At 37.3% G+C, this 23,845-nt stretch overlaps 1 long non-coding RNA gene across 1 annotated transcript in view; it reads right to left on the bottom strand.

Moving 5' to 3' along the window:
* Positions 1-23,833, bottom strand: part of LOC143694130 (uncharacterized) — a 67,914-nt gene extending 44,081 nt beyond the window's left edge. The window contains exons 1-2 of the long non-coding RNA XR_013182368.1: positions 23,554-23,833; positions 21,127-21,234 (exon numbers count right to left, since the gene is read on the bottom strand). This is a non-coding gene — a long non-coding RNA (uncharacterized LOC143694130). The remainder of the gene's footprint in view (positions 1-21,126; positions 21,235-23,553) is intronic.
* Between the last annotated feature and the right edge of the window lie 12 nt (positions 23,834-23,845).

Below are 23,845 nucleotides of genomic sequence, written 5' to 3'. Positions count from 1 at the left end.
GTTGAGACATCCATCAATTAAAGATCTGTTAGAGAAGCACACACAGTAACACTTGCATCATCATTGAAATAATTTTCCTTTAAAAAGCAGTTACCACATAGTCATGTGGAGCAGATAAAAATACTACCAAAGTAATTACAATGTAGACCAGCTCTGACTCTTCCAATCTTTGTACTTTGGTGTAGTTCTTGTTGAAAAAATGTCACTATTCAAGTACTGTGTTGTTCAGATCACTAGAGATGGATATTCATCCCACCTACTTATTCTTCCCACTTTAACACTGTTGTGAGGAAGTATTTCTGACATCCACCTACACCAGAAAGAATCTGGTCTGCAGCTTTTTTAAATCCCACTACTCTGAAAGACATATTCACATAGCTGTTATAGACAGATCATTTTGTAATACCTGCTCTTTATAGTTCTACCTATGCCCCCCAACAGGTCAGTTCTGAAAATCTCCACTCTAGCCACTACTTCTATGGCAGGTGCTCAGCTTTCAGAATAAGTGCTAAGATCACGCATCAGTCAGGTCTAGCTAGAGGCTAGCTGGGTAACACATGGATTCAGCTAAAAATTCAGCTATTTTCATTTATAGAACTTATTTTTGTTTACTGAGCTTATTACTTTAAAACAGGTGGTATAGTAACCTATAACTTTTATTTTGGTTACAGGAAGCAGTTTTCCCATTACAGCCTTAATAAAGTCCAAATAGGAAATATAGGCTGGGTGGGGGAAGCATATTTTGGAGAATTCTTGGGGTTAATGTTACTTTAAAGCTCCACTTCTTGTGAAATACTAGAGCCCAAATCAAGTAGGTGCAGGTTAAGATGAGATTAAATGGTATTCCTTCAGCAACTAATGTAATATTCCTTCATCACGTTTTCTGGCCTGAGGGTGAGAGCATTGCCATGGCTTGGGAAAATCTTGGTGGATGTTTCCTTGTTGAATAGTACATTCAGAATCTCTAAGTCCCTGAGCATTGTCTTGAGTAGACAGCTCTTGATCTATGGATGTTGATAATCACAACTAAGCTTATCTTTTGGGTAATTACCTCTTTAAATGCTTTTATTCTTTATTAGAGGCTAGCATTAGCATTATCACTTCTCACTTAGTCTTCTGGTGACTGAGCCAGGCTAAGGGTTAACACTGGCTTAATTAATGTTTGATGTGCTATTGTGTGAGTGCAGACTTCAAGCTTGCTTAGTCTCCACAGACTTACCCTCCTATTTTAAGTTTTTCAGGGAACAGAATGCCATAATAAGTATCTGAACTGCTGTCAACTAAAGGCCTGTTTAGGCCCCAAGACATCAAACTCAGGATGATATAATTTGACCATCTGAACAGCCTGAACTGGATTTGTGAGAATTGCTTTTTTTTCAGAAGGAGTGTCTGAAAAAAACCTGCCTTTTCTTCCAGCATGAAGTATTTCAGCTGGAAGAACCTGTTTCTAGTAAAGCATAGTTTCTATGTCTCAGAACTACTGTAAACTTTTTCTAGTGTTAAAATAAGTATCTATGTAAAATTTGCTGAAATTGCATATGTTAAATAAAAAAATCTATAAAGACATTTGAGAAGCTGATCTTCTCAAAATACAAGTGAGCTTGAAATATTATTCAAACCATACAGAAAGCCTTTTTAAAATTACATTCTAAATACAGCTGTGCTTCTTCAGTTTGCTATGGAAAGGTGAACAGTATTGTTAGCAGCTGTTCATGCCTCGTAGCATGGCATTTGAAACTGGCAGCACTCAGCTCTCTAAAAAGCCAAGGTTTATTTTGCTTTTTGAATAAAACACTTTGGTAAAACTTAAAAAGTTTGGATCATCTACTAACTGTGATCCATATAAATTTCACAGTAAAGGATGAAATATTCTTATTGTAGTATAATTACATTCTCTTTAATCAAGGTGTGATTTGCTTGGTGTTGTCTTAGATTACTATCACTATTGCTTTTTCATACAGGCATAAATATATGCTTAAACACTAAAACTTTGAAATCTGATTTTACTGCTATTGGTAGATCACAGTTAATGTACAGGAGGACAGGACACTCAGAACCTAAGGCTCTTTAAGAACTGCCTGCAGTAAAACTCTGCAGTATCAGTTCAGTTCCTTTGACCTCACTATGATCGTTCCATGGTTCATCTTCCTGTAATTTAAATATCTAGGAATCCTGTTTCCAAAAGTCAGCTTTATCCACTGGGCACACAGAGCATTCTTTTGTGGTGGCTGCATTGACAGCATACAAAAAAATATCTGGGAAAAGTGCACTGATTTTTATTTTTCACTACACACAACTGTTGAAAACAGCCTAATACCAACCAGTAACAGTGGTGTGCACTAAAAGTAATTTCTTGTAACTACAAAACATAATTTTATTCATTAATTCTATTGGGTACCTTTCTATCTCAAAAACTTAGAAGGCAACAGCTGTTGGTATACAAGCTGTTGTACAAAGTATACTAGATCATTTGTAGAATCAGTTCTTGCTCTGAGAAACATAAGCACCTTTACTTCCATCCTTAACAGAGTTTTATTCTGGTTGCCACATCTCTCCTACCCTAAATAATTTCAATATGTTATTCTACTTTTTCTCAGTTCTATTAACAGCCATTTTCTGACAACTTCTTGAAACTCCTTGCAATTCCAACTTTAAAGGCCCTTAACACTGCCTCTGTTTAATATCCTCACAGAGAAGCTGACAATGTATGGGTTATATCAGTGGACAGTGAGGTGGATTGAAAACAAGAATGGCCACACTGGAAGGGTGGCATGAAGTCCAGCTGGAGGCAAGACACTGGTGGTGCAACCCAGGGATCAGTACTGGGGCCAGTACTTTATAATACTCTCATTAATGACATGTGAAGGGACAAGAGCACATCCACTGCAAGTTCACAATAACACAAAACTGGATAGAGTGGCTAATACACCACATGGGCACACTGCTTTCCAGAGAAACCTTGACAGGAAGGAGAAATGAGAAAAACCTCATCTGGTTCAACACAGGGAAGTGCAAATTCCTGCACCTGGCCTTTAATAATCCCAGGCTCCAGTACAGGCTAGAGGCTGACTGGAAAGCAGTTCTGCTGAGGAGGATCTGCTGGCCATTCAGCCCAGAGAAGAAGAGGCTCAGGTGTCCTGTCCATGTGTATAAATACTGAATAGGAATAAACAAAAAAGAGGGAACCAGATTGGTAGTGCCCAGCATCAGGGTAAGAGGCAATGGCTGCACATGAAAACACATAAAATTCATGTGGACACATGAAAAACAAATGTGGACAAAAAAAACATTCTTTTTACTCTGTGTGAGTGATCAGACCATGGATCTTGTTGCCAAGAGGTGGTCTGAAGACTGAATCCTTTGACATATTCAAAAACAGCTGGATGCAGCACTAAGTAACCTGCCCTAGCTGACCCTGCTTGAGCAAGGATTGAACTAGATAATCCCCAGAGCTTCCTTCCAACCTCAACTATTCTGTGAATTCTAAACCAGAGATATTGCTAACATTTTTGCTACCATATTTTCATATATCCCACATGGAAACAGGACTGAAAAGGACCAATTAAACCTCCAGGTTGTTATCATCTCAATGTCAAAATGTTGTTTTCTTAAACCCACCAGTCCTAAGGGAAGACTTCCACTCTCACGCCCCATAATTGAAGGTTGGGTGACTATAAAAACCTTACCGTAAATTACTTTAGTCACATGCTCTTATCCCCACACTGTTTTTCAGTCTAACTATATTTTCTCCTCCCACAGGTTTACAGAAGTGCAGGCTTATTTAGCTTTTATGGACTCTTACAAGATGCTGTCCATTCAACCTCAGAGCCTTTCCTGGCATGTGCTCGAGTGTTAATTCATCCTTTATGAACAGGGAACAGTAGAATAGCACACATTATTCCTCAAAAATTATACTAATGCCTTCCTCTCTGTTCTGTCATAAACAATTTCCTCACTCTTTGTGCATAACTGCACATAACATATCCTTCATTTAATCTCACCAAACTAACTTGGAGAAATTAATACAATAGAAGACTCAGGTGCTTACAGTCCCGTCTAGTGGGACTACAGATGGAAGGCTCCTTTTTGCTTCCTCATCACAATCACAATGCTGGGTTCATGCTCACTGCAGCCATTTCATTAAATCTTCCTTCCAGCTATTAATAAATTTCAGTCTGTTTATTACAGTTGTATTTCCACCCATGCACATTGTCTGAGGCAGCAGACTGCTTTTCTCAGAAAATCTTCAGCAGCCCCTGTGAGATGACCTGAGAAGCAAAATTATCTCAGCCCTGAGAGGATCTAATTCAAGTTAGGCCAGCACATACCAAACCACCAGAGAGTAGGTAAGCTTGGCTTCTTTTAAACAGAGGAAACCTGCATTCTAAATCATGCCTATGAAAAAATGTTTTAAACTTGTTCTCAGTGTCTCATCCTCTCTCTAAAAATAAAAAAAATAATTTTAAAAAAAGTGAGGTGTGGGTTAAACTTTTCAAGAGTAGCAGAATTACAGGGTCATCTGTCACTTATGAAAATGGGACTTCAGGGCTTTGAAATTTATGTTCAAGTAAGTTTCTAAATTAGAGAAGACACTGAAGCAGAGCTTCAGCAGTAGAGCTGGCCAGTTGATAGCCCAAAAATAGCCATTAGCAAAGCAAATATAACTCCAAAGAGATGTAATCTATTTAGAAGTACTTTGGAAGGTAGAAGGTGATGGAAAGAGAGGAAAATCTAATGTAGAGACCACTTATAACTTATGATGTAAATGAAATATGATCCCATGGCATCTCGAAGCTTGGGTTATATTTGTCCATGAGATACCAGCTCCTGATGTTCTATATAGAGTTAGGACAGCATTGTAATACTACTTTATTTTGCCCACACTCCCTAAAATTTTGAAGGGAAGTGAGATAAGAGTTATAACACAAAGTGTGAGAAATTACCCTTTTATACTGAGCAATCTGCTGTTGGGTGCTCTTTAGTCCTCTTCGAAGTTATGTTGTTTTCAAGAAGACTTTGTTTCTGTCCTGACATTTATCATGTCACTACAGTCATTACCATGTGAAAGGCTTTTTTCAAATCCCATTTCAACTACCATTCCTCCTATCTTCCATTTCTTGGAGCAAATATATGATGTGAAGTGTGGTGGAAGGTGATATTTTTTTCTTTGACTATAATAAAGTCTACAGAACTAAAATAGGCTGAAAAAATAATTCCCATTTTCTGTCTCTTGTAACTACAATTCTACCTTCTACTTAGAGTAATTGTGCATGTTCATAGAAAGGAAGCAAATGGCAATCCAATATTAGGTAAACTTACTGTAGTTAAAATTAGAGAATAAATATCAGTTCACTGAGAACTTACCCTCAATTCATTAGCAAACATTATCCTCAGTATCCTCATATATATACACTGCTACATGTTTTTCTAACTCTCAGCAAAATGGACTTGCCTCCTTTCTCATTATGATTCTATGATTGTACTCCATCTGAATACAGTTACACTAAAGAAAGAGATGCTTACCCTTTGGTTGAGGTTATATTTTTAGAGTGTCAGTTATAAAGATATACTAAAGCTGTAGCTCCCTTTTACTGGATAATAAACACAGCCCAACAGCTGAAAAGATATATTTACAATCTTCCCCCAGAATCCTCCCAACCCCTTACTGCTAAGAAAAACAAGTGGGCCACTGCAGCATGTCCCAGAACTATTTTGGTATTGGGGAAAGTGCAAGTTCCAAAGCAGTGTGGAAAAATGCCCTGCCAGCTGCTCCCCTCTCATTCCAATGCAGGCTTAACAGTCTTCCCTGGTCAACTGCTAGATAAAAGCACTTTCAGATAACTTGCTTCGACATCATTAGTGCCACATCCACAGAGATTTTTCGGTGTCTAAAGGCTTAAAGGTTCAAATGAATTGCTGGACCCTAATCAAGTATCATACCTCAGCTGACCTAGAGAAATTGGCTGTGGAAGTCAACAAAAAACCTGCAAAGTAATTCCCATCAGCCCAGCTCCCCACCAGGGAACATGCTCCCTCAGTTACTGCGTCTGCCACAGGCTGAGGAGAGCACAGGGGCCTGCTGAGGCCTAGGAACGCGTCACCTCGGCTGGCTCTGCCCCGAGTAACACTGCATTTATATTTATAAATCTGCTTTCAAAGCTCTGGCACCTGAAAGTCATTGATGCTTTAGCTCTTACCAGTGCTGTTAGCCACGTGCCAGGCGTTCCAGCTCACTGCACACCGAGGGCTTGGCTTAGCTGAGCCCTTCCTATCTCAGGCCTGCTGATCCCAGGCCATGGCCTCGGCCTGTGCTGCCAGAGCATGGCACACTGAGGGAGGAAGCAAGCGGCTACTCAGCCAAGGGGATTCAAACACAGATTCTTACCTTGCTCCTGTTCTTTTAAAGGAGATTTATAATGTAGGTCATGCTTCTAAAGAAAAGTTTAAAAATGTGAACCTCCAGTGAGTCAAAACCTTTGAGAAGGAAACAAATGTCACGTGCATGTGAATTTTTTTTAGATCGCCTGAGCTCCTGGATTCATATGTATGGCATTAATGACAGTAATAAGTGCCAGAATGACAATAATACGATGTGGCAAAGCATGCTGAAACTGATTCAGTCAGAAGAAAAAGGCAAAGTAGTTGAATGGTCTATATGAACTGCACATAAATACAGTTTCTGAGTTGAGCTGGGCCCAAAAGCCAGACAGACACGGTCTGGCTGCTAATGCTGGAACAGTAGTGCTTCCCTGTCAAGAAGGCAGCTGTGAGTTCAAACAAGCAGTCATAATATGTAGCATCACCTCTTTAGTTTTGGCTGTTCTGTTTCTTCAAATTAAAGCTTTTCATTAGTATTAGAACCTCTTCTTTCTTCAGATTGAGTTTCAGGCTGCTGGTAAGCATCAGTCAAAGGTAGAACTGAAACTGACTGACACCAAAATTCAATAGCTATAACCAAAGAAGCACTGCAAAGGCTTCAGCTACCACATAGTACCAGCATACAGCCCAGATTTGTACAGCTGGAGGCAAATGCAACACTTCTGTATTTTCAGTGCTGTTGTCCAGGTTAGCTAAATCAATACACGAGCATTGCCATCCCACCTGTAACTGCAATGTAGATACAAGGAGTTATCATTAGAGCTCTGAACTCATATAGACAACAGAATTGGCAATTTGACTTCAGAAATACTTGAGACACTAAATTTCTCTTAGTAGGCTAGGTTTTATTAGAAGCTATGGATCACAACTGGAAGGGCATTAAAATGCAGTAAGGTGCCATGAAAAAGCTGAGAAGCACCCAAGGAATTACATCCATCTCAGTGCAAACTGTGCCAAACTTCCAAAACATCCTGTAATCTGCTATTTCAAAATGAAGCTGGACATTCACTATTCCACATTTCAATTGCCTAACTTAATGCTCTTATGAACTCAGATTATACTAGAATTTAAGGGGAGGAAGTTAAGCCATGAGAAACTCCTACTAGTCTACTAAGACTAATCATTTTTCCTTTATACTTTTTTCAAAAGCAATATAATACAGTATAGCAACATGAAACTCTACTTTGCAGTATAGGTATATATTAAAGGTCAACTTTATTTCCCAGGCTTGCAGTCCTACTGAGAAACTGTTTTGAAAAAAAAAAAACCTCTGGTGATCCAAGCATCCAGGAAAGAATCAAGATTAACAAAATGCTAAAATTTAAAAATGCCTCCGAATTTCTGGTATTTTTATCCTCTACCAATGCTTTTATAAGCAATAATCAAGAGGCCATGTTGCAGATAGAGAGGGATGAAGTTATGAAACAGCACAGCCACCTGCCTATCAATTAACCCTGAGCACCACTGGGAATGTTACTGCCTCCATATCACCTTTCATATGTTCACATCTGGTATAATACGAATTTGTTTTAAATATATTCCAATTCTTCTTGAGGGCTTTGCTTTTGTCAGGCAACAAGTAAATTCCATCTTCAGTTTCCAGCTCAGGACTGAATGCTGGGAGCTTCTGCTACAACTTCCATCTGCAGAACTTCTTGTGTGGGCAGCTCCACAAGAAAGTCTTCAAGGCAGACTGCAGCTCAGAAGACATTGATGGCTGTGTTTGCATAATGTAGTGACAGTAGATACAAACACTGAGCATGTTTTGCATTTCATTTCAGAGCAGATGAACTATAGGCATCCAGAAGACAGGACAGAAATTCCACAGAGGAAAATCCAGAGTCACTGCTGTTACCTCACCTTTACAACTATGGTAGCTATGAAACATGCCACCACAAAAATTCTGGATTAATTTTTTTTTTTTTTAATAGGGTAGAGGGGGACATTTAGATTTAATTGCACACAAACATAAAATAAATCAAGAAACAAACAACTTTCTAAAATACGATTGCAAAATGCATGCTGCTGGTTGCAGAAAGGACTATCTTCTTAAGTTTAAAAGTGAGAAACAATATATATCATACACTAACACATCTGTGGCTGATACAGAATTTAAAAAAAAAGATAGATGGCACACAGAAAATAAGGAGTCTTTGCTGTGGGTTACTGTCAATGGAAAGCTCAACTTGACTGTCACAAAGAAGAAGCTGTCAGCAAACTCATCACTGCTCATGGCCAGAGGGCTGACTAGCACTGCTCAAACAATGGGTGGGACCAACATGAGAAAGGAAATGGAACCCAAAACGTGCTGTTTGATTCCATCCCATCCATGGTTCCTCCCAGTAACATTGTTCTGCAGCCTAGCCAGAAGCCAAACCCACATATGCATTGCCTTCAATCACCCAATTCCTATTGATTTCAATGGGAATCAGGCTCCTAAATGCCTTTGTCAGTCTCAGCTTTACTGGTGTTGCCCTCCAACAGCAGTGAGAAGCTTTTATACTACCCTGTTGCTGCTTCAATGCCTTTCCAGGGAAAAGGAAGAAAAATACATGCATGTCTAAGGCATGATTCATGTCAGTTTTGCAGGGAGATAACCACCCAGCCAGCACAAAAAGAGACATCAAGAAGCATATCATTATGTATGGCTTTTAACAGTAAGTGACAGCAGTGGCTGGCTACCACTATATCAGCATACATTTTTCAGAAACTCTGACAGCATAGTCAAATCCTAAGGAAATTCCTAATCGCCTCTTACTTTCACACATCTTCGAAAATTAGATTTAAGACTGGGCAATTGTGTTATATTTAACAGCTATTTTACATGTAAAATGTTGGGCATAGTTTTCCTGGCTGTCAAGCAGTTTCATTACACCAGTTTATAGTACCACAAGGAAATGTGTATTTAAGGGGTGACTCTCTTTAGAGTTATGTTCTGTTAGTGTTCTATCCCCCTTATGAGAGATGACTGAAGAAAAAAAGAAAAATAACATACGGCAGCTATTGCCAAAGTAAACACATCTTGTTCTGAAAACCTGCATGCTCCTCAGTTACTTTAAGAGTAAAAAGAGCTTTTAAAAAATCAATTCCATTTATTGCCTCCTGGATTTTGATTTTTTGGTTGTTTTTTTTTTTTTTTTTCTGGCAATGAGACGTTGGCATTACAAAGATCTGACATTCATTAAAAAAAAAAAAAAAGCAGCTGTGCTGGAAATCATGAATGTCAAAGAAAATTGAGAATGCTAGCACATGCTGAGTCTTATTCTCCAGCGTATTAACAGAAATGCATTCCAAAACCAGGTTTTATCCTAAGAAACCCTGACTAGGGGTAGAAATCCTTCTTGCTATGGAAAAAGAGATAAATGCACAAAATGATAGTCATTATTTATATTACTTTTAATGCTTAAAGTCTTAAACGGTTCATGGACACACCACCACAGACATCACTTATTTGTGCATGCCATGTGTCATCACAGGCTGTCAGCAGTGACAGCTGACTGACAGTTTATCTCCTTTTGCATAAATGAGACATTGCTACTGGTCAGACTGTCCTGCTTCCAATGGGGAAAAAAAATCAGGAAAAAAAATATTTCTTTCTAGAACAAGGACTTGAAAAAGTAGGACTTAAAATGTCATCTGGTCCACTGCTCTACTCCAAAGCAGGACTGCTAGGGTTTAAACAGTATTCTGACATTTTTTGACTCCATATCTAGAATAGCCTATATCTGATTACGAGAAGATACAAGTGAAATCAAACCTCCCCATCCCAGAAGAGGCTTTTACAAAGTTATGGAAAAAAATATGGAGACTGATACTCTAGGAGTTGCACTTTAATTACATGTTCTGATTTCTGGCAGGCTGTTGTAAGCTGAGAGTTGTGCCTTGAAAGTGATGCTTTAAGTTTGAAAATTCCTGAACACAGGAATGCCTAGATCAGCAGTCCTTGCCATTGGCTTACAACAATTTGCTACACTGTTAGCACATCAGAACAGTAACCAACAATTGTCTAAAAAAATAATAGAGAATTACCACATTCATTTTCTTCATTTGTAAGAAATTTTGTGCCAACATACTGATATGACTGGCTTGCAGGTGAGCAAGTAGTCCTTTCTCACCAGTGAATAATAAGAATTAATGTATAAACTATCAGCTGATAGAAGTGTCATCTAAGTACCTGAATGTTTTGTGCTCCTCCTGAAGACAATGTGATTTTAAGCCTGTTTTCATAAGATGCCTTGAATAAACTTATTTCCCTTCTGGAGATATTTATATTTCCTAACTGCAATCTTACCAATTACTTCTATGTAATAAAAGTCTCAGACTGTAAAAAAAATTAAAGCTAAGCACATTTTCAGAGTTGTTCTCCTGTTTAGTCATCACATTTTGGGAACAAAATGTTGGCTCTTGGTTAAAGAGGAAATATCAGAAATACCGTATGCAATGAGGTTCCCAAAATGGTAGCTGGTAGCTGCAGCAAAGTGCTTTCACTGATGCAAAACCAAAAATCTTAATCCACATGGGCAAATTAAGTACCATTTTTATTAATTGCAGCTAGTATGCACCATAAAATCATATTTGTTATCTTTTTTTATTTTTGCCATTTATATCTGCCTTACCCTTTTTTCATACCTGCCTTTCACTTTCATTTCCATTCTTTTTTTTGATGCTCATTTTTGTTTTAGTTTTCAGAAATTCTTTCTATCATTCCACTTCAGTTTCAGTTCAGTCCAGAACTCACTGCTTACATGTTCTCAAACAACAACCATTGTGTTCTTGAAAAGAGCTGAGGAGCAAAAGCAAGAAAACAAAACAAACAAAACAAAACCCCACAAGCTAATTTGCAACTATTTCAGTTTCACAAAGAGGGCAATTTGAAATGTTTACACTGCAGGAAGAGGGAGATTTTTTAAAGCAAAGTTTAAAATTTTTGTATACTATTTCAAAACAAAATAAGAATTACTAGCTTTACTTCACCCTTGCAAAATAGTTCTCTAGTATTTATAGAGGCCAGTCTGGCCTGGATTACTGTTTGAAAATATTCCTTGTTCATAAAATCAGTATCGCAGCTAATCTGAGTCTACTTACGTGACTCTTGATGAGTCATATAAGTTACTACTTAAATTACCTACTTAAGTCATTTTGATGCCCATTTCTGCACAAGATTACCATTAAAGTCATAGAAATAATGCTGCTAGATAAGCCAGTGATGCAGTTGTTTCCAGAAGCACTTGTAAAAAAGAAAATCCTTCAAAGGATGTTATAAGAAACCCTAATGTGACAAATTCTAGAACTATCTGCCCATGTGGGAATTTTTTTTAATTACAAGAAATTCATTATTTTTACATCAAATGCTCATACTTTATTTTGGTTGTCCCAAGTTTCTACTTCCATATAGCAAAACATAGTATCAGAGACAGATGTGAGAATGTTGAGAATGTAAAATTTAATTTTGCTTGAACTTTTATAAGACATCCACATTTACCTTACTAAGTAAAAATTGTTCAGAAATACAGATCTAGAGATCATTTGAGTAGTATAAAAGAGTGCAACATGTGGGAAAACCGCCATGGGCCAAATCCTGTAGGTTTTCAATTATGAAAATGAAAAATACAGAAAAATACAGGACTGATTTATTTTTTAGTAGGAGATGAGGAGGGGAAAAGAATTACCAAATATTAAAGGCTTTTATGTGTGACAAGACACAAAACCCACAGTATTTACTACCTACATCAATTTAATCTCTCTTAGGAGTCTTCTACTCTCTTAAAAATGCATACTGAAAATACTACTCCACATACTACCACAAATATAATTAGCACATACTATCAAATAAATATTTTATCCAACACCAGTAAAGAGTAAGTACAGCATTGTCACCAAATTATAGAAAGTCACCAAGAGATACAATAGGAGATGAGGGCAGAGAGTAGATCCTACTTCCCATCTCTGTACTGTGCACACAATCAATAATCAGCTTGGCTAAAATTCTTAGTGGGAAGAATTAACACAACAGATTTATACTAAGGCATACAGCTCACCAAAATGAGGCACAGGAGAAAGAAAATAACCATTTGATCACTTCTGCCTTTTTCTGTCAGAATTCAGCCTCCCATGCTCTGCAATGCAACTTTACAGCACCCACTAAATATCTTGGAAGATCTCCTAAAGGGCAATGGAGACCATTAACTCTGATCACCCATCCCAGGAAAGGCATTTCCATAGATTATCCTATCTCATCCTGTATGTTTTTCTACAGTGGAATAACTCAGACATAATACTATATTTCAAGAGAGTCACTGAATATGTTTCAAGACTTAGAACCTGTGTGAAGGAAAAACACTTGTCCATCTTTTACAAGCTCATTCAGGCTATTCAGTAAAGCTGTTTGAAATTGAAGAGCAATGGAAGCCTCAAAATAAGTGAAATGTAAACAAAATGCAAATGAAATACTAGATATCTAAATCAATTAGCATCTTCCTGGCTTTTGGTTTGGGTTTTTTGTTTTTGTGGTTTTGTTGTTATTGTTATTATTGCTGTCTGTTGGATTACAGTCAACTACAAGAAAAGGTGAAGCAATCTTTGAGCAGACCAGCCCTTCCACATAGCAGAAGAGTCATTACTGCCCTTCTATTAGGAATGGTAATGGCTCACATAACTTCCTTGCTGCCAAGATAACCTTATCACTGTAGAAATAGGCATAAAGGGAAGAAAGGAAGAGCAGAAAGGGAACTGGGAAACAGAGAATTCTTTAAAAGCAAGCATTCAGCTGTGTATCTCTCTGCCCTTAATAAAAATTCATTGCCCCTTCAGCACACCCAGGAAGAGTCACCCATTCCCTGGACAACCCTGTATACCTACTGTCAGGTTGGCTCCACACATTGCCTTATATGTTTCCGAGCACATTCTTTTCCCCGTGCTCACTCAAACACACCCTCTTCCTCCTCTAGTACTCTTCAGCTTTTACAGCACAAATATATTACTCACAAATCTGAGTTTCAAGTTATGTTAGATGAGGATGTTACCAAGTCTGAATGAGGAAGGTCAGTGTGTTAAGAAGTTTCTTCTTGTGGTTGCAGAAAGAAAATGTGGAGTATGCACTAGTTAGCAGCCAATGAAGTAGAGCCAGCCAATGGTTCAGATGAAAAGTCAAACATGAAAGAACATCCAGTTTGAGTTTCTATTATACCACGTTGAACAGGTGCTCCAGAGTTCTTATGATGAAATAACATTTTTAAGTAGCTGGATTCATAAAATATTACTCAAAAAGAAAATGTATGAAAGTATAGTTTCTTTATATCATTTTACATTTAAAATTGGGTTTAGTATTTAAAGTTTATTCACTAAGAATGTCAATGAGGTAATACACTGTACATCCAGTTGAAGCTCATAATGTGGAAAATGCTCAATAGCTATAGACATGAAAGATGTCTTAAAATATCTGCCAAGGCAGAAAAATTATGGTCACATCTGTAGAAGTTTACAATCCTTAACATAAGAACGAATTTTACAGTACCTTTAGAAATTAATCTACTGAAGCAGTTTCTCTGAATGAATCAAAATCATTGCAACAGGAAAAACAGTGAAAGAACCAATCTTACCTTAAAATAAACTACCATCTCTGTATAATGCACACAACACAGTATTTAAAAACTGTTGAGAATGGGTAATGCCAGCATCAATTTTAAATTTTTATAATAAAGTAATTGTACTACATATTCATTCTTTGTTATTTGCACTTTATTATGTAAGAGCCTGTACATTGAGTTCAACTGAGGACAAATTGAGTGGCAGACATTACTTCATAGTTAAAAGGGACTGCACCAGTGTCATTGAACAAGGAAAGCATGCCACTGGAGTCAACACTAAACAATTCATATCTAATTATTACTCATTTTCCAAGGTTTAGCATGAACTGGTTTTATGATCTTTAATACTAGGGCAACACTACACATTAAACTCACAGCAGTCTTACCCAGCATAATACCAATTCCACAACTGGATCTATTCAGGTCCCTTTCACATACATGAAAGGCCCAAAAGACTTTACAGACCTTTGACAAAGTCCATCTGGCAGCAGCTTCGATATAAATACTACATAAAACTGATACAAAGAGGTTTAACACTTCCCAAGGTAAAACAAAAGATAAAAGGAAAAATCTTTGAGATAATCAGAAAAAATCAGAAAAGGAAAGAGAGATAAAATCTAAAAAGCACATGCTCACCATTTATATTACAGAATTTTAATTCATGTGCTCAGTTTTTATTTATTTTAGTGGACTTTGTTTGGTGCCACTTACAATGCATCTCTAGAAATTATCTGCACTTTTGGTCCTACTATCAGGGGAAAAACATTTGCAAAAACTCCAAGTATTCAATTGCAAAATCTGGTTTCAGCCACATTTCAAGGCAAGTATCTTGAGTCTAATAGATGATTTCAAAAGACATGTCACCACTTTGAATAGCAACAAATTTGCAGTTGCAAATACAACTGATCTTTTAGCATTTCCATAATCAGGATATGACTTGTGAAGTCAATGCCTTCAAACCAATCTAAACTAGATTTGTCCTCAGTCAAATTCTAAATCCTATTTCCAACTTAATTTAAACCACAATATCTTCATTTTCTTTAAAACTCAAATTGACAAGATCTGTAGTAAAGCACTGTCCTTGGTGGATCATTCTTACAAGCCTCCTGCTAATACTAGCAATCCATGGGATCCTTGGTCTTTCTCTAGGATTAATGTTTATTATGCAGGCAGAAGGAAAGAGTGACAAACACCAAACCACATAAATCAGGTCTATAACTGTCATTAGGAAAAAAAAAAAAAAAAAAAAAGAAAGGGTTGTTTGTGACATCTTTTATGCTTCCAGTAATGCATTGCTATTGCCAGAAATTTCTTTCCTATATAAAGATGCCTTATCTAAACTGTTAAAAATAGTAACAGTAAGGTTCAGGAAATAATACAAAAAATCATAAGAAAATTCACCCTTTTCCACCCTGTGAGAAATGTTAAAACTGGCCACTAAAACTAGAATAAAGGTGTACCCTAAACGCTTATCCCAGAGTTTTCGTTTATATACCTGTAATTTAAGGAGATACACTGTCTTTTAAGAAATTTTACTTTTTTTTTCACCTACCCTTTTTCCACAGTGAAAATATTAAGTAGTCATTCAGAAGAATCATTTTTAATTTAATCAGAAATTTTAATAATTTATTACTACTTTACCCAAGAAAAAGTAATATTAAAATTTATGTTAAATGGAAAATGAAGCTTTATAAAGCCAAATTTTAATTTAAATATGCATAAAACTGCTAAAACGTTGTAAGCCCTCTACATTCCACTTGACCTGTTGAGAATGAGATGAACTCAGCAGCATCCCTGAAAACTCACATGCACAGTCACATAAGAAAGGGAGCATTGAGATAAAGCTGAAAACAATATTTTAGGAAATCTTGATAAAGATAGAGCTAGAATGTCATAATGTAAGTCAACTAAGATTACATGAACAGTTCTGTGTAATACAGACAGTGAAGTAAACTTACAAAGCTTGCACAAGCATGATGAAAGGATAGAATTTGTTGCATTGGTTATTTAATTTAATAGGACAACAAATGAAGTAATACAGCAAAGGTAGAATATTTTTTAAAAAGCAGACTTCAGACAAGGCTATAATCTGAAGAGGCATTGTCTATCAATATGAACAACAGGCAGACCAGATAAATCCTAAAACAATAACAAAACTTTTCCTCCTGAGAAACACTTATTACCAGAATAGAAAACATTTTTTTTCTATGGAAGAATCCAAAACAGCTGGATTTCATCCCAAACCAAGGAAATAGGAAACTTTATTAAAACAATGGACAGATCAACTCCCACTGTGGCTCAGCTTTACAAGTAGTAACAATAGAACAGGTTTTAATTTACAGCATACTTACAGTAAATACCACTGCCATCAATATTTTAACAGTTGTAACCTAGACAATAGTAAAATCTGAGCCTCATTGCACTGCAAGATGTGAAGCTGTTAACAGACAGCTCAATGACAAGTTGAATTACAGAATCAAACACCCCCAGTCTTTGATTTGAAATTGTCCACATTTGTTGTTTCTCAGGACAACGTTCAGTAACCATTTACTCAGCTTCTACTGGAAGCAAAAAGTAATTATTATAAAGTAGTAACTAAAACCTGATATGCTAACTTTGGAGAAACTCCAGGAGGAAAACTTGATTTTATTCTGTGCATAAGTGCATTTTTTTTTCTTCTATCTTCCTAAAATTTGGGAAATTGAAATTACTATTAAGAAAAATTCTATAATTGAATGCATCTCAAGACTACTGACACACAAGTAGTGAACCACTTTCATACTACTTGTATGAGAGGAAAAATATTTACAAAAAGGAACAAGTTTCAATAGATAGTTATCAAAATATGCAATTTAAATAATTTAAATTTAAATAGATATAAACATTTAAATAATTCATGTGGATTGTGCAATAAAGGAAAGCACTCAGTGCACTTGTCAGAGTAGCAACTAGAAATTCCCTACTTGGCTTTTCCTAATTTGGAGCTTACTGGGTCTTAGTGCTCCAACCATCTGACCATTCTGATGATCTTTCTCGAGCACAGATTCCATCTCACAGGTACTGGAAAGTTTTCTGGATACAATCTGTCAAGATAAATACAATTCTTCAGTAAAACTGAAGTTGAAGCTGGCTAGCTCTAATAACATATTCATGTTTGAGTCCATCCCCCATACCAATACCATTTTATTGTGGCCATACACAGAAAACATGTTCCACCTGCTCAGCAGTTGAGCAACAGAACCCAAAGCATATGGAAATCACTAGGCTAAAATCAAGAGCCACCAGAGTGATTTCCTACTGCTACCAACATGTACATTTATATGCAAATCTTCCATTTGCCCACAGACTGTCCTTGCACGATTTTCTGTGCACAAAAACAAACCAGGCACACATCTGTGCCTTTGACCTCAGCAGAGCCCTCAGGCACAGCTTAAATGCTACCTTCTGCTGGCCTCTTAACACCAGGAGGTTCAACTCTTAAATTGCAAACAGCTCTGCTGCATATATTTAGCAACAGTAGCCAAACCACAGCCTGAAACAAAAGCACTGAAATATAAGTGATAATATCAGGCCCCACTGCAATTTGGTTCCAAAGCCAGTAACACATTCAGTCATCAAAAATTCCCGTAGAAACAGAGCAATGAGCAGCTTGCACGTCTGGATGTTTTCAAGAAGCCCATAATCAATCTTAAGAGTCTTGTAATGGGTCATAAAGATGATAATGACTAACTATGATTAAAATTTGTGGGTTACCTATTATAAATCTGCTCCACCCATACTGTTGTATGTATCGATCAGCATTTTGGAGTATTTTTTAACCTAAATGATTCTATGATTTGATTATCTACTCTTTTTTAAAGGGAGCTTCCAACAAGAAATGTTAAGCCTGACGAAATGTATAAGGGTCAAGAACCTTTAGAATTAAGTCTAAACACTTTTGGAATTAAATCTTCAGATGAAAGCATGGAGAGGAACACTCAGGGTTTTTTACTGCCCTCTCTGCCACCACACCTTTGCAGTAATCACTTTTTCCATTTACCTTTTAAATTCTACCAGATATAAGAGCAAAATTTAATAAGTGTTTACTGCTCATGTGGAATTACCTTTAGTAATTATCTCAAGTATTTCTTCAAATCACAGGTACACAAAATAACTTCCACTGCTATTTAGCACATTTCCTCGTAAAACCTTGGTCAAGCCCCCAGTGTTTCTGCCACAAATTACATTTTTTTACAGTCAAAAAAGATGTGCATTGTCATTCAAACTCTTCTGCTAGATTTATGTAAAGTCATATCAGAAACAGACAGGGTCAAATAGTCTGTAACCTGGCTACACAAACATAACAAAATAAACATAATAAACAAATAACCTGTTCTATGAGACTTGAGTGCCAAGTCTAGCCAAGAAGACTTTTGTTAGATTAGGAAAGAAGATTGCGTAAATGACATTCTATTCTTCCATTTTTGATGCACTGATAATAATACAGCAACCCTTTTATTATTAACCTGGCTTCTAGTGAGTAGCTTCTGCCAGAAAGAGCTGCATGGTTTTGATGTAAGGCCACTATAAACTCTTTCCCTCAGCCCATGGCTGGAAAACACACTGCACAGATTTAGCCAAACAGAACATGTGTCCATCTCTTGGCAACTCAGTTCATGGTCCCATTTCCTCTGTACATTATACCAGGACACTGGAGCAGCTGGTATTTATTACAGGCTTGCTGCTGCCCTGGGAGTGATAACATCTTAACCACAGGTAGACCTCCAAAACTATCTGGGTATTTTCATAGTTTTGAATAAGTGAAGTCCTATCTTTCCAATAAGCCAAACTCCTCAAAACCTAGACAAATTTTACCTTTTTTATCCAGGAAACTGAATGAGGATCAACAAAGAACCCCATACTATCACAATCTTCATGGAGCCACACTTCTGATTTTCTTTGCACTTAAATCAGGATTTCGTTGCAATCACTTAGAAGGCATAACTTTATCACTGAACAAGCCTGTAAGTAAGCCATATAGTCTCTCCAAACTACACCCACTTGCACTATAAGTAGTCTACTACCAGAATTAAATCAAAACTTGAATTTAAAAAGTGTTATGGCAATGAGTTCATAACTAAGGAGGAGAAAATAATAAGGACCCTATTGTGTAATGCACTTTTCATGAGAGAAACATTTATGACTTTAAAACTAAACAACAGGAGATACAATTAACAAAGATTTATGGCCTTAGGAGCTTAACCTCAGATCTAAAATTACATAATCTTACAGAAAATCTGAAATACCTAACAGTGATCTTAATTTCTACTAACTTATTTCATGGAATTTGGAGAAATCCTTTAGATTTTGTATTGTCTCTATGAGGAAATAAAATAATTTTGTATTAGTTCAAAAAAATTTTCAGGTACTTTGAATGAAGTTGAGTATTGTCAAAACAACTTTATCACAGAAGCCCAATAATATATGCTAAACAGTTATGTAAAGTAGTACTTTTTCTATTTTACTAAAAGTTCAATTTTAAGCAAATCCAAATCAATCAGAATTCACTGGGCACAAAAAAAAAGCACAAAAAATAGGCAGTTCTCTAAATATATAAAAAAGAATCGTGCTCAGATGTCTACATTCAAATGAACATAATTGCATTTAATTGATTCCCCCTTTCATTAAATGGTGACTATTATTCATCCCCATTCATAAGCATTTGATATCAATCCCTATCTTTACTGGCAGGGTCACTTTTACCAGACATCAAAGCAGTGCAAACTATACTTTTTGATAAAAGTCAAGATTATAAAGCTAGACTGGCAGACAGTAACAGTGTAATTGCATACAGTTCATACCTGTTGTTCAACAACAATAAACCAAAGAAAAAAAAATTGCTGGCATCTGTAGCAGTGGTCCAGATTCACCTGAAAATTAGGGAGCCCCATGGATGGAGAATGCAACTCCTGTTATAATGAGCACGTATGTGTACTTTCTTCAAAGTGCAGCTGACAACAGCCAGGTGACAATCTGGCTCTAAGGGAAAAGATAATGTGGGACTTACTTCATAAAAGCTTCTTTATGCAGCAGCATGATTTAGAAATATGTAAGTGCTCCATTTTTCAAAGTTCTTCCTGTTCAGTGTTTACCAGAAGAGAGTGCATGTATGAATTGGCAAGCCTTTTGCATATTTTTTGGCACTTAAAATTATTTTAAGACTAATGCTGGCATTTTCATAACTGCTAAATCATTAAAAAGATAATATTTTAAGTCTGCAGGGAAGCTAGCTTGGCACAGTTCTCACTTGCTTGCTTACCTAAAGTAATTTTTTTCCTGCCAAATATATAAAATCTCAGAAGAATCACTACTCCCTCCTATTGTATCTTGGTGGAGTAAATCAACTTAAATAAGAACTAACCCAATGAATCCTTACATTTTCCGTAAACCAGATGTTCTTATATTCCAACATGTTCAAGACTTTTTTTCTAGTTTGGGGAAAGCTGCTCACCAGTCTGGCAGTCAGTTAACCTTTCCAGCCTCAGCACTGCAGTTACTGCAGCTTCTGCTGAAATGATGACAAGGCTGCAGCTCCAGGCAGCCTTTCACCTGGCCTCAGAGCAGCTGGATGAGGACCTACTGTTCCAAATGCCCAGGCTATGCAGCACTAGAGGGATGCATTCTTAAGATACTGTTTGCTCCTGAACTTTGGGGGTTTTGTGCTGGCTTAGCTGTTGAATAACAAAAAAAAAAATGTTATAAATGTGGCAGAGCAAATGATCAGCTAGAATAATAACTAAAGACACTGGTTTCCCTAACATAAAGTCATTAATTGGATGTGCTATGTGAAGAGGTGCAAAAAATCTGAGGTATCTGTTCCTCTCCAGAGCAAATATTAAGCAGAGCACTAAAAGTACCTCCAAAGCAAATATTTCTTTTTTATTAACCATAATAAACTAAGAGTGGCAAAGAAAGTCACATAAAACTTGCCAGAACATAGTTATTGAACATTGCAGTTTCTAATCTCAGCAATAAATGTAGGTCAAGGGAACTGGAAAATCTAATTACTCTGTAAATTTTTAAACCTGTTTCTTTCTTCTCAAGGAAAAGAAAATTGTTCCTTTGCACTTAAGCAGACTTCACTTCAAAGTGTAACTACAGCTAGGAGATAAATAATTTTTACCTGAATGTAGAGGTTTTTGAACCTCCTTCTTTGCACCTTGGGTTGTATACTCAGGTCTGGTTCACACTTGTCCTCAAGGTATCACCACTTACTTCACAATTACTAGAGCTAAACCACAAAATCCAGAGACACTCATCAGAAAAAAAGCAGACAAAAAAAACCCCATCTCTGATTAAAATACATCTTTGGTACCACATTGCAGCAATTCCTTTCAGCAATATATGCCATTTGATACCCACTATTCATACACTGCACTAAGAAAATACAAAGCAATGCATTGTTACAAATCTATTATGAATGTAAGTATCTGGTAGCATTGTAAATATCAATTATTCACTGATTATATGACTTTTTCACACAGTTGATGCTGATTTCAGTGTATACAAGGACCATATTACTTAGATTTATAAGAAAAAATAAACAATTGAAAAAAATACAAAAACTTTGAAGATTCAAGCCTCCTGATGACTAAAAACCAAGGACTGTTTAAGGATCTCATTTCCAAACAAAAAAAAATAGTCATTTCAGGCACTTAAGATGAATGCACAGCACAATGAATTTCAGCTTCTGTCTCTCAAAACAAAAACAAAATAAAACAAACAAACAAAAAGATTAGAAGCTGTAACTACAGCCAGCCACTGACTGGCCCATCTCACAGAGCTCTGACTTCCAGCCCTTACCTCTGCAATACGTGACAAGGAAACCATGAGTTTCACAAGAGATAGATTTGTGTGTTGTGTTCTGATTTGGCAGCCAAATGTTTTGTTTGTTTTTGGGGGGTGGGAGGGGTGAGCTGTACAGAAGTGGAAAACCTGGCCTAAGGTCATCTGATCTTTGGACAGTGCTCTCATTAAGTATAAAGCCTATTTCTGAGCCTCCTCCAAATCCATGAGAGGTGAAGTCTCCCAGACAAACAAAACAAAAAACAACAACAAAAAGTTAATCCGGAAAGATCCATGTGGAAGACTAAAAATGGGTTTGTATTGAAAGGTAAACCCTGAAACACTAGCTCAAGGAACCCCCAAACAAAAATGAGTTCTACCCTGGTCTGTTTTAAAAAGCAAAAGAATGACAAGGGTTTTTTTTTGCTTTATGCATTTGATGAATGACATCTACCTGGTTTATAGAGATGTAAGATGCGTCTTTTAAATGACATGAGAATTCAGCTGACTACACCACACTCCCTGCCCTGTATCATGGACAAATTTATGAATACAAGCATCAAAAGCATTCCTCAGTATTCTCAAAGCCTTCCAATATTAACTTGGGTAACCTTTGAACTAAAAATTTCAGGTATTAATTAGGTATTGGTCCTTCCCTCATTATTAAAAAAAAAATAAAAAGAACTTATAAAGAATTTATCCTGACTGGAGATCCATTAAATTGCTAAAATCATATGCAGCCTGAGGCCTGACTGGTAACAAGCAGCAATAAATGAGACCTGAATCTGCACTGAATGAGCAGAAAAGGAAGAAATCTTATCTGCCAGTCCATTTGCTAAGCAGCAAAAGTGGCAAATTGGCAGAGGCCTTCTTAAACCTATATGTTTATACAAGTAACTAATGTGGAAAAGCAAATTAAATATGGAGTATCTTAATCTCTTGGTGTTTGACTTTACAGCTTATTATAACTTTGGCAAAATAATATAACTCATTACAATTGTGCTTTCTTTCCTTCAGCTTTCATGGTTCTGAAGCGTGACATTGCACTGATTCATTGCACTTACTTCATATTCTGAAGAAGAGAAGGTCCAAATTTCACTAAGGACCAGAGCAACCAGTGATGACAATCCAATCTCCCTTCAATACATGCCATAAACAGCATATAAAAAGTCTGACTTGTTACAGATCAACAAAACTGTTAAAAAAATAATACTAGGATGAAAAAAAAAGGTGTTCTGGAACACCAAGAAACAAGCAGAATAGTAGTTTAAAGCACATTGGTCCACCCTAGAAGCACAAGAGAGCCTGCTGAACAGCAAAAAGGTTCAGATGAAGGAAAAAGTTTATGGAACACTCGAGATGGGAAATTTTTACAATCACACCACTAAAATAAGGACACACAACCTTCTGTCTGCCAACACGGCTGAGTAATCTTTCATGTGCAACCACTGAAAGCATTGATGACTTCTTGCAGTTGACAGCAATCCGGGACATTGAAAGGAGCAGCATTTTCTTGTTTTGATTTTGGATGGGTTTTGTGAGTTGTTTGGGGTATTTTTATGACCACAGTCTGATGATAATAAAAGTATGGAGCTAGTAGACTTCGTCCTAGCCTACTGGCACCATTGGGGAGGGCTTTTGTCCATCCTGAGCTCGCAAGTAATATAATACAAACGAAACCAAACCAGCCTGAGCTGCCCGCACCCCAGCCTGCATAGAGCATGTTTTCCAAAATCAAGTTATTTCCAAAAGGGGTTTAACTTACAGTGCCAAAGTTACGCTCTTGTTACGGCACCCGAGCCATGTGCATACCCCATGTACGCTCAGGGAACGCCGCCCCGCCTCGCACACCTACGGCGGGCTCGATGCCACGGCAGCTGCCGGCACAGACCGCAGCCTTCCCGCGCCCCGCAGCCGCACCGGGCACCGCCCCAGCGGCCCTGGAGCGGCGCCTGCCCCGGCCCCGCGGGGCCCTCCCGCTGCCCGGGGCCCGCACAGCGCCCGCCCCGCGGCGCCAATCGCGCCCGCCGTGACCGGCGCTTCGCCTCCCGCCCCCC

The sequence above is a fragment of the Agelaius phoeniceus genome, chromosome 5 (genome assembly GCF_051311805.1).
Source record: "Agelaius phoeniceus isolate bAgePho1 chromosome 5, bAgePho1.hap1, whole genome shotgun sequence".
In the NCBI taxonomy this organism is placed as follows: domain Eukaryota; kingdom Metazoa; phylum Chordata; class Aves; order Passeriformes; family Icteridae; genus Agelaius; species Agelaius phoeniceus.
The sequence above is the reverse complement of the archived record's forward strand: the minus strand, read 5'-3'. Positions and strand labels throughout refer to the sequence as shown.